Here is a 12,233-nt window from a genome sequence, read left to right on the forward strand (position 1 = left end):
TGTCTATGTTTCTTCTTCCGAAGACGGTGGTAGTAAAACTAGACAAACACCGTAAACGATTTTTTGGCAAGAATATGAAGGGCGAAAACGGTACCATTTGGTAAGGTGGTCCAGAATATGCAGATCGAAAAATAAAGGGGGCCTAGGAGTGAAAGATTTGCATAAACAAAATGTTAGCCTCCTCACCAAGTGGTGGTGGAAATTAGAGAACCAACAGGGGCTGTGGCAGGAGGTTATATGGGCCAAGTATTTCAAAAAAGACACGGTTGCCTCAGTGAAAAGTAAATTTGGTGATTCCCCTATATGGAAAGCCATTATGAAAGTTAAATAGAATTACTTTGCGGGGAGAAAAGTAATCCTTTGCGTGATAAGTTTCCTGTGTTATACAATATATGCAACTATCAAGAAATCACAGCCTCGGATTTTAGAAAAGGAGTTGATGGGGACTTTTTTAGAAGGAGACTTCACACGCCTCTAGTGGAGCAATGGAGGGAACTGGGGACGGTGGTGGACTCCTGGCCTCAATCAAATATGCCAGATGAGGTTACATGGGCTTTGGGGAAGAAGAAGAAATTCACAACCAAATCTGTTTATGAATACCTAGAAAAAAATGTGAGGGGGTGTGACAACAAATTGGTATGGGCATCCAAGATTCCCTTAAAAATCCAAATCTTCCTCTGGCAACTTTTTCAAGATGTCGTTCTCACTAGAGATGTGATGAACAGAAGGAAATGGGCGGGCAACCCTACATGCTCGTTTTGCAACGAAAGAGAAACCTCTCAACATCTTTTCTTCACATGCCCTATGGCTAGGGTGATGTGGAGAACCGTTGGGTGTGTCCTGGGTACGGATCGATGCCCAAAAAATATATGGCAATATTTTGCTTGGTGCTACATGTTCCTTCCTGATGGGGAAAAATTCTATACTCTTGGCTTGGCAGCTATGTGCTGGGCCTTGTGGAACTGTCGTAACAAAGTAACATTTGAGGCCAAACAGATGAGGTCTCCTTTTGAGGTTCTGTACTCAGCTTGTGGGTATTTGGATTACTGGGCAGGACTAATGAATGGAGATGATCGCGAGACCATGGAGCACGGAGCCAAAATGCTGAAGACCAACGCGTCGACCCTGATGCGTATCTGTGCGGCGCCAGGAGATGCAAGACAAGGATGATTCAGACGTGAGGGAAGCAGAGAGACATGGTTATATGCAGTATTTGGTCGTTCCGTGTGCATCGCTAGTGTTATCTTTGTGTCTATTTGCTAAACTTCAGTGTCCTTTGTGGCTCCTGCGCGAGCTTGTGTCTGAGCCTCCTGTGGCTAGTGTGATCCTAGACTGTGGTTGCTTTTGGGTTGGTGATGTTGGTTCTGACGGTCTCACTGGGTTTTTGCCCCATGATAGGCTGCTCGATGACGAGTGTCTATTGTGGGTTTCCCAGTGTTTCCTTATAGTTCAACAAACTTTGTATTTCCGTTATGAAAGTAATGAAAAGGGGTTATATGCCCGGCTAAAAAAAGCAAAACTCCCAATGGCCGAACAGGCGGCGATGCCCGCCGGGATCGACCCGCGCAGCGGATTCTGCGGGGCCACACGGACCTTCCACAACGTCCGCTGCAGCTCAGCGGGCGCGCTGCCGCCAGAATCACTCCCGGTCACGGGCGCGGTGTTAGACTGTATATACATAGTCTTGTATAGGCCTTGTATTGTACCTCTTGGTACATCTATATAATGAGATAGCTACACCCTGTTTTAGGGTGTCGAGCCAGTTTCCCAAACCCTATGTTTTACATGGTATCAGATTAGGTTACGATGCCTTCCGCTGCACCACCTCTCGCCGCCGCCGCGCCGGCCCTCGCCCCGATGACGCCCTTCATGGCCTCCTACCCCCTCGCGACGACGTATGGTGCCGTGCCGCCGCCGCCCATTTCCCCGCAGGCTTCGGGGTCTCCGGACGCTCCAATCGTCCCGACCGAGCCCGCGGCGTTGCCGGCCCCTGGCGGCCCTCCTCCGCCGAGTCCGCACCCGTGGTGCGGTGGTCCCGCGCCATCCTATGGTGCGCCCCCGCCGCCGTCATCCTTCTGGCCGGGGTCGGCCTATGCTGCACCGCCACCGCAACCCTACACGGCGGTGCCGCATCCGCCGCCACCGCACCACTACTACCAGGCGCCGCCGCCGTCCTATGGGGGCGCGGCCTCCTCATCGTACGGTGCCCCTGCTGCGGGTGCTTCGGCTGCTGCGGGTGCTGGCCCCTACGCCGCGCCGGGCACCTACGGTCCTCCTACAGCGCCCGGGCGCGGCGCTTTGGCTGCCGCCTCTGCCGGGTCCTACTCCTCCCCTGGCGCCTATGCAATGGTCCCTCGTCTAGAGATGGCCCTGTCCATGGATCCCTATGCCCCACTGGCGCAGGCGTACACTGCTCAAACCGCGGCGCCACCGCCGTTTTATTTCTCGCACTTGTTGCCGGTGAAGCTCGCGCCGGACAACTACCTGTCATGGCGTGCTCAGGTCTTGCCTCTACTCCGCAGCCGCTACTTGGAGGGCTACGTCAACGGATCCATCCCATGCCCACCCTCTCACCATCCGGCATATCACACGTGGGTGGCGCAGGATCAGACTATTCTCTCCGCTATCCAGTCTTCGCTCACGCCGAGTGTTTCGTCGATGGTCATCTTCGCCGCTACGTCCAGGGAGGCGTGGGTGGCCCTCCACACTAGTTTCGCCTCTCAGTCTCAGGCGCGTGCGCACTCTATACGCACCGAGCTGGGTGAGACCAAGCTTGGCGATCTCAGCATCACGGAGTACTTCAACAAGATGACGAGCCTCGCCGACACCTTGGCCTCTGTTGGTCAGCCGCTTCAGGACGAGGACTTCACCACTTTTGTGCTTAACGGGCTTGATGATGATTATGACAATCTCATTGAGAGCGTCCATGGTCGAGAGGATACGCTCCCGCGTCGTGATCTCTATGCGCGCCTCCTTGGGCGTGAGCAGCGCATCAAGGCGCGCTGTGTTTCCCCCAGCTTCGCCTCCGCCAACGCCGCCACACGCGGCAAACCTCAGAAGCTGGCCACATCAGGTGGCAAACCACCGGCTTCCTCGTCGCAGGCCTCGCGGGGCAACGCGCCGACCATCACTGGAGGGAGTCGCCCAGTTGCTTGCTGTTCTAGTTGCGGTGCTCCTTAGGCTTGTCAGCTTTGTGGCATTGATCGTCACCTCACCTCTCGCTGCCACAGACGCTACAAGCAAGACTTCCTTATCCTTGGTAACAATGGAAAAGGGAATGATAAGCAGGCTGCAGCTGCTGTGACGGGGCACGAGCATGGGCGCACCCAGTCCTACTCTCTTGATCCGATGTGGTATATGGATACAGGAGCAACAAATCATCTCACCAGCGAGATGGGCAAGCTCTCCACTCAGGAACCATATCATGGACATGATCAGGTGCACACCGCCAACGGAGCAGGTATGCGCATCTCCCATGTTGGTCAGACATCACTTCTTGCACACAATTTTTGCAGACTGCATCTTTCCAATGTCCTTCGAGTTCCCTCTGCTACGCGTAGTTTGTTGTCTATTCCTCAACTTACTCGTGATAACAATGTCCTTGCTGAGTTTCACCCTTTTTGTTTCTTTATCAAGGATCGGGACACGAGGGTCGTTCTGCTTAGTGGTCGTCTTCACCATGGCTTATATGCACTTGACGCACCACCTGCATCTCCTAAGCCGTCTTCTCCTCAGGTGTTCAGTGGTGTTCGTGTGTCGCCTACGCACTGGCATGCGCGCCTTGGTCACCCTGCTGCTCCTATAGTTAGTCATGTGCTGCATCGCCATGAACTACCAGTTGTATCCAATAAAAGTGCTGAAACTATCTGTGATGCCTGTCAGCAGGGCAAGAGTCACCAACTACCTTTTTCAGAGTCTAGTCGTGTTGTGAAACATCCTCTTGAGCTTGTGTTTTCTGATGTATGGGGTCATGCCCAAACGTCTGTTAGTGATCACAACTATTATGTCAGTTTCATTGATACTTATAGTCGGTTTACTTGGCTATATCTTATCAAGCGTAAATCTGATGTGTTTGATGTTTTTATTCAGTTCCAAGCACATGTTGAGCGTCTCCTTAAGCACAAAATTATTCATGTTCAATCCGACTGGGGGGGTGAATATCACAACCTCAACTCGTTTTTCAACAAGCTTGGGATCTCGCATCGTGTATCTTGTCCTCATACACATCAGCAAAACGGCACCGCTGAACGTAAGCATCGTCATCTTGTAGAGACTGGACTTACTTTACTAGCTCATGCCTCCGTCCCGTTTCGGTTCTGGAGTGATGCTTTTTCCACCGCCTGTTTCTTGATAAATAGGCTTCCCTCACGACTACTGAAAATGAAAACCCCTCTTGAACTCTTGCTCAATGATATCCCAGACTACACGTTTCTCAAAGTGTTTGGGTGCGCGTGTTGGCCGCACTTGCGGCCGTACAACAAGCGTAAGTTAGACTTTCGGTCTAAGAAGTGTGTCTTTCTTGGGTACAGTTCTCTCCATAAAGGGTACAAGTGTCTTCATGTTTCCACCAATCGTGTCTACATTTCTCGTGACATTGTGTTTGATGAGAATGTGTTCCCGTTTCGTGCTCTTCCGAACCACTCTACCATTAGTTTACCACCTATGCACTCCGCTACACCTTCGCCTGATCAATTTGTGGATGTTGCAAATGCTCCTGTGTTGCTTCCTAACCATGCTGCAGGTATTGGACGTGGTGCCCGTCTTGAACTCCTGGATGATGAGGCTATGAACAACACTCACGATGGTCATGATGATCCGGTGCATGGCCCATGCATGGCGGGTCATGCCCGCCAGTCCGATGCATCCGCAGCCGACCCGCGGGCGTCGGCAGCGCCCGCCTCGCCCGCGCCGCCGCTAGGCTCGCCCGCCCCGTCGCCTGGCTTGCCCGCCACGCCGCATGCGTCGCCCTTGCCTGGCCCAACGGCAGGTGGCCCAACAACCGCTGGCCCAGCGGCCACGGCAGCTACACCGGCCAGCCCCGCCTCGGCCACCTCGGATCCTCGCGAGCCGGCCTTGTCGTCGGCTGGGCTCGGCAGCCCCGTCTCGGCCACGTCGTCCGGCGCTGAGTCTGATGACTCTGGCTCCTCCAGCCCCGGATCGGTCTCACCTTCGTCTCCTGTGGCAAGCCCCGTGTTGCCGGCGCCGCCTGCTGTGGTCTCTCATCGACCACACACACGCAGCCGGTCTGGTGTTTTTTGCCCCAAGGAACGCACAGATGGGACTGTGGCGTGGCTTGCCGCATGTGTTGCTCATGTTGCTGCGGATCCGACGGCTGAGCCGCGTCATTTTCAGGCCGCATTGGGTATCCCTCACTGGCGTGCTGCGATGGAGCAGGAATTTCAGGCTTTGCTGAAAAATGGCACTTGGCAACTTGTTCCTCCGGTTTCTGGTCTCAACATCATTGACTCCAAGTGGGTGTTTAAAGTAAAACGACATGCAGATGGTTCGATTGAGCGCTATAAGGCACGGCTGGTTGTCAAGGGTTTCAAGCAGAGGTATGGTCTTGATTATGAAGACACGTTCAGTCCAGTTATCAAGCCTACTACTATTCGTATCCTGCTGTCACTTGCTGTTACTCGTGGTTGGTATCTTCGTCAACTTGACGTACAAAATGCCTTCCTCCATGGAGTTCTTGATGAAGAGGTTTATATGCGTCAACCACCAGGCTTTGTTGATCCTACACGTCTGCATCATCTCTGTCGTCTGGTCAAGGCGTTGTATGGACTTAAACAGGCGCCTCGTGCGTGGCATGCACGTCTTGGTTCTGTTCTCCGGGCTCTTGGGTTTATTCCCTCCACTGCTGACACATCACTGTTCCTCCTTCAGCGTCCTGAGGTGACGATGTATCTATTGGTTTATGTTGATGATATCATCCTTGTCAGTTCTTCTAATGCTGCTGCTGATCGCCTTGTGTCCGCATTGAGTGAGGAGTTTGCTGTCAAGGACTTGGGTGCTCTTCATTACTTCCTTGGTTTGGAGGTATCATGGTCCTCTACTGGGTTGACTCTGACTCAGAAAAAGTATTCTATGGATTTGTTGCGCCGTGTTGGGATGCTCAAATGCAAACATGCTATCACTCCGATGTCTGTGACTGGTCGGTTGTCTGCCCTTGATGGAGATCTTCTTTCTGCTGATGACATCACTGAGTATCGCAGTCTTGTTGGTGGTCTGCAATATCTCACTATCACCAGGCCTGATGTCTCTTATGCAGTCAACCGTGTGTGCCAGTACCTTCATGCACCTCGTACCACTCATCTCTCGGCAGTTAAGCGCATCTTGCGATATGTCTCTTCCACTGCTTCGTATGGTCTGATTCTTCAGTCTGCACCGTCTTGTGAACTTTCGGCTTTCTCTGATGCGGATTGGGCTGGAAGTCCTGATGATCGACGATCCACGGGGGGATATGTAGTGTTCTTTGGTTCTAACTTGATCGCCTGGAATGCTCGCAAGCAAGCCACCGTGTCTCGTAGCAGTATTGAAGCTGAGTATAAAGCAGTTGCTGATGCTACCGCTGAGATCATATGGGTACAGTCCTTATTGCGAGAGTTGAGAATCTCTCCAGGTCATCCTCCAGTTCTGTGGTGTGATAACATTGGTGCTACATACCTTTCATCTAATCCGGTGTTTCATGCTAGGACGAAACACATTGAGGTTGACTATCATTTTGTTTGGGAACGTGTTGCACAAAGACTACTTTGTATCAAGTTTATCTCCTCAAAAGATCAACTTGCTGACATCTTCACGAAGCCTCTTCCACAACCACAATTTGTAGGCTGTAGGCGCAATCTTAACTTACTTTGTACTTCAGGCTATAGTTAAGATTGAGGGAGGGTGTTAGACTGTATATACGTAGTCTTGTATAGGCCTTGTATTGTACCTCTTGGTACATCTATATAATGAGATAGCCACACCCCGTTTTAGGGTGTCGAGCCAGTTTCCCAAACCCTATGTTTTACACGCGGCCTACACCTTCTCGCTCCTCGCCTCCCCGATCGCCCTGCGCTTGTCGACGCTGCCACAGGCATTGTCGTCTCCTACCCGTCCTTCATCGCCTCCGCCCCGGGGACGTCGCCTTGGTCATCGCGCCCTCGCGCCTCGAGGTCCACGTGCTCCACTTCGCGCTCATGTCCATCGGCACTGTCGTGTCCCCCGCCAACCCGGCCTCAACCCCCCGAGGAGTACGCGCACCAGGTCGCCCTCTCCAGGCCCGTCGTCATGTTCGCCGCCCCCGAGGTCGCCGCCAAGCTGCCCGGCCACGTCCGGTGCGTCGTCTTCGGGTCCGATGCACAGGAGAGTCTGTCCTCTACACGCGCGAAGGCGGCTCCTCCGCCGGCCATCACGCTGCTCCCACTCCCCCTGTTCAACGTCTTCGGGTTCATGATGGTCCTGCGCTCCGTATCCATGGGGGACACGGCCGTGCTCATGGAGCGGTTCGACAGTTCGACTTCGATGCCACGCTGCGCGTGATCCTGCGGTACCGTGTCACGCTGCTGCCCGCGGCGCCGCCTGTCCTGGTGGCCATGATCAAGTCCAAGGAGGCACGCCACCACGACCTCTCCTCGCTCCTCGTCATCGCCGTCGGTGGCGCGCCCCTTGGCCGGGACGTCGCTGAGCACTTCGCCGCTGTCTTCACCAACGTTCAGATTGTTCAGGTTAAGCATGCGACTCCATGCAGGTTACAGAATACTACTGAATCTTCCATGCAGGCCGGGCACGAGGAGGAGGGGTGAGGGGTGGGCGCTGCGGCCGGCGACGGCCAGCTAGGAGGATGGCCATTCAGGCGCAGCCGGTCCTCATGTCTAGGACGATGATTATGCATCTCTCTAGTCTAAATTTTCAGCCTGCTGTAGTTATTGATTTTCAGCCTATGCTTCTACTGTATTTGCTTGTTGAAATTTCAGCATTTTTGGATTGGTTTCTCTATCCCTCACCCCTCCACGGGAACAAACATGGATCAGAAACTACATACTCAGCACAAATCAGTTCATGGCGTCAAAGTCGAGGAAATCAACAAAAGTGCTCCAGGAAATGCCTATCTCATATGGCTGTTCACACAAAAACACTACAGCTACGAACTCCAAGAGTTAGTGTTCTAACAAGAACAGAGGATAAACATAATTATTTTTTACGGAACAGTGAGGAACAAACATGGATCAGAGACTACACACTCGGCACAAATCAGTTCATCACGTCAAACTTGAGAAGATCAACATATTTGAAAGACCAATCTCACCACTAAAGTAGTTAATCAAGCCAAACTTCAGATAATCAACAAAGTCCATGATCAATTTCATCACTAAATTAATGCAGCACGCAAAACTTAGAGCATCTCCAACAGCCGCGCTAAGCGCCGCGCGCAAAAAACCTGTTTGCCGCGCGCGCTTCGGCTGGTTTAGCGCGCCCGCCTGCGCTGGCTCCAGCAGCGCGCGCGCGCCGCTCCAGCAGAGCGCAAAAATACAGCGCGCGCCACACAAACCACATATACATGTATTATGAGCAAAAATAATCAAACAAACAAAATAAATTAATAATAAATAGTTCAATTTCGTTATCATTACAACTCAAACAAATAGTTTATCGTTCAGTACAACAAATGCAATAAACACAACAAATAGTTCATGAACAATACAATGTCGAATGCAGATATCATCATGCTCTTTGTCGTCCATGCCATGCCCACCACTCTTCAATCAAATCATTCTGAAGTTCGTTGTGCGTTGCCGGACGCCGAATGGCATGATAGGAGGCAATAAAACGGGCTACCCTTTCAGCCATCCGTCGCACTCGCACGGGATATTCCAAAAGCTCATACTGTGAGTAGTCTAAATCTTGGCCACGCTCATTCTCGATGATCATGTTGTGCATGATCACACAAGCGTGCATGATGTACCAAAGCATTTTTTATCCCAAAATCTAGCCGGTCCTTTCACAATAGCAAATTGGGCTTGCAAAATCCCAAATGCTCTCTCCACATCTTTTCTAGCCGCCGCATGAGCATTGTGGAAGTCAAGATTTTTCTTACCTTCCGGCTTTTTCAACGGCTTCATGAAGGTTTGCCACTTTGGATAGATGCCATCCGCTAGATAATAGCCATAGTTGTACGTACGGCCATTTGCTACAAACTGCACCGGTGGCAACTCACCGTTTGCAATCTTATTCATCAGTGATGACCGGTTGACAACATTGATGTCATTCAAAGATCCAGGCATTCCAAAGAATGCATGCCAAATCCAAGTCTCCTGATCGGCCACCGCTTCAAGGATTATAGTGGAACCCTTTTTTTGGCCGTGGAATTGCCCTCATGCCTTTGGACAATTCTTCCAACTCCAATGCATGCAATCTATTGAGTCAAGCATACCAGGAAAACCGCGAGCTTTGTTCATCGCCAATAGCCTTGCGACGTCTTCAGCATTGGGAGATCTCAAATACTCCTCGCCAAACACTTGCACAATTCCCACTGCAAAGCGCTTGACACACATGATGGCTTGGCTCTCACCCATAGCCAAGTGATCATCAACAAGATCAGCCGGTATACCGTATGCCAACATACGCAAAGCGGCTGTCACCTTCTGAAAGGTGCTATGCCCGAGCTCTCCGGCGGCATTCCTCCTTTGCTGAAAAAAACAGTCATGGCTCGCTAGTTTCTCTGCAATGCGCCTGAACAACTCGGTGCTCATCCTAAACCAGCGATGAAAATACGACTCGAGGTATATGGGATCTCCGCAAAATAATGCCTGATCAATCTGTTGTGGGCATCGATCCTATCCCTCCAAATTTTCTGCCGACCCATAACTGAACCACCGTGCTTTGGTTTTTTTATATGCATAGCTAGGATCATTGCAAGATCCTCCTCCTCTTCCATATCAAATTCTTCTTCGGAAGAATCATACGACGAACTCATCTACAATGTTCAATACTATACTATAAAAACTACAATTCAAAACATGCATCAAATTCATGAAGTTTGAGCAATACATACCTTGTAGGCGTTTTGTCAAACACCTTGCGGGCGCGGCACGGCAGCAAGCGCTCGGGCGCTGTTCCTCGGACGACGGAGGCGCGCGAGCGCCGGCGGGACTAGGAGGGGATGGGGCGGAAGCGCGGGCGCGCGGGGATAGGCCGGGGAAGCCTGAACGGTCGCCGGGGGGCGCGGGCGGCGGCGGCGCGACCGGACGGGGGGTGGAAGTGGGAGAGGAAGTGCGGGCGCGAGCGCTGGAGTGTGCCGCGCGCTGCAGCGGGCGTCCGAAATACACCGCGCGGCTAAGTGTTTTCGACCGCGCGCCCAACCCGTTATAGCGCGCGCGCCGTTTTTGCGCGCCCGCTGGAGCGACCCGCCGCGTTGCGCGCGCGCTAAAACGGTCTAGTTTGCGGCGCGGCGCTAGTTTAGCACGGCTGTTGGAGATGCTCTTAGGAGATAATCAGTTCACCATATGCCAAACTTGAGGAAATCAACATAGTTTCATGACCAATTTCACCACCAAAGTAAGTTTCATCATACGCCAAACTTGAGGAAATTAACAGAGTTCCCAACCAACTTGACCACCAGACCACGATCCAAGACGATCAACGAAGCAAAACGAAGAAAGAAAGACAACAAACATCACCAAATCAACAAGGCGTCTCTTATACTCTCGCACCGGCCATCTTCCATGAGCACTGCCACTAAGGACTACTTGACTCGCCTCTCTGCTCGACCTTCACGTGGAAGACGCTCTTGCGCTCCTCTTCCTTCATCTTGAGCAGGGTCACCTAGAGGACGCCATTCTTCATCTCGGCCTTGATCTTGTTTATCTTGTACGCGTGAGTAGGCATCTCCATGCGGCGGTTGTACCTCGGCACCGCAGAGTCGTCGTCGCCGTCCCAGGGCTGCTTCTCGCCCTCGCCCTTGATCATCAGGATGTTCCTTGGTAGCGAGGGAAGAGGAGCACTCGGAGCCCATGGTCACGCAGTGCGCCAGCCGCATCTCCTCCACCTCAGGCACCGTCACGTCCACGGTCTTGCAGTGCCATCCAGCAAAATGTTATTGTTTCAGAGAAATGGATCAAATCCCATTTTTCGTTGAGATCACAAGAACAGTGAACAAAATTCGAGCCTTACCTCCCACCCGTAGTGTGCGCACAGGATTTGCAGAGCCTTGTCGCAGCAGCCTCTGATGTCGTCGGAGCTGTCATTGAACCACTGCGTTCAAAATGCCAATTGTTATTACTATGCTGCATGTGTTCATCATCAAGCTTGAATCATTCTGTATCTGAAGATGGAGACGCTTGCTCACTTTTCCGTATCTTGCAAGCCCAGGCATGGGTGGATGTCAGCAACGGCAGATTTAGCTGGGGCTGCAAATAAATCTGTCAAAAAGACGCCAGTTTCAGTGAACAATTACAATCCAGGTGGTTTATGCGTGCAAATTTAGTTGAATACCTCCCATGCATCCAGCAAAAGTAGCAAAATTACCCGGGAGTGAGCTGGTCTGGACTGATCAACCATGACCGCGTAGTTGAAAGATCAATCAGTCACATGCATGGTAAGATGAGGAGAATGCAGATACAACAGGAACATCCATTTGGTTCATGTTCGAAAAGTAATAACGAAAGCACTAGTAGCTAGTTTATGCAAGAAGAAGCGTGAAGCCTAAGGATGGCAATTTTATCCATGAACATGGATATCCATGGATATCTGACCCGAATGGATAGGGTTTGGATATGCTTTTGTGTCCATGGGCGACGCCCAAATCCGATCCGATTGTTCGTGGATAGGGTATGGATATAATCTTGTACCCATGGATATACCCAAACCCGACCCGATAGTATGACTTAATGGGGGAAAATCTGCTATCCCTGCCTCACGGTCGTATGTCCCACAACAATTTTACGCTTTTTTAATCTAAAACATGCATAAGAAATTACACAATTCCCATCGTAATTTTTTTAGTTGACATTCAATCCCCTCTGTAACATACTCCAACACCCCTTCCCTTATTTTTACCTCCTTCTTAAATGACTCGTCATTCTCATTTATTAGAAAAATACTAAATGATTTTAGGTTGTTAGTGGATGTTGATTTACCATAGTGAATCCTAGCCTACCACGAGGTGAAGAATGGAAGAGTTTATGTTAATATTGTGTTATGTCTTATTTATATGTCTCGAGAGGACCCAATGGATATCAAATCGTTAT

The 12,233-nt window shown here is 51.3% G+C and overlaps 1 pseudogene; it reads left to right on the plus strand.

The window, feature by feature from the left end:
• Positions 1–1,525: 1,525 nt before the first annotated feature.
• Positions 1,526–7,790, plus strand: LOC125541624 (4-coumarate--CoA ligase-like 5; annotated as a pseudogene).
• The last annotated feature ends 4,443 nt before the right edge of the window (positions 7,791–12,233 follow it).

This window comes from Triticum urartu, chromosome 2A (genome assembly GCF_056163025.1).
Source record: "Triticum urartu cultivar PI428250 chromosome 2A, HENAU_Tu73, whole genome shotgun sequence".
NCBI lineage: Eukaryota > Viridiplantae > Streptophyta > Magnoliopsida > Poales > Poaceae > Triticum > Triticum urartu.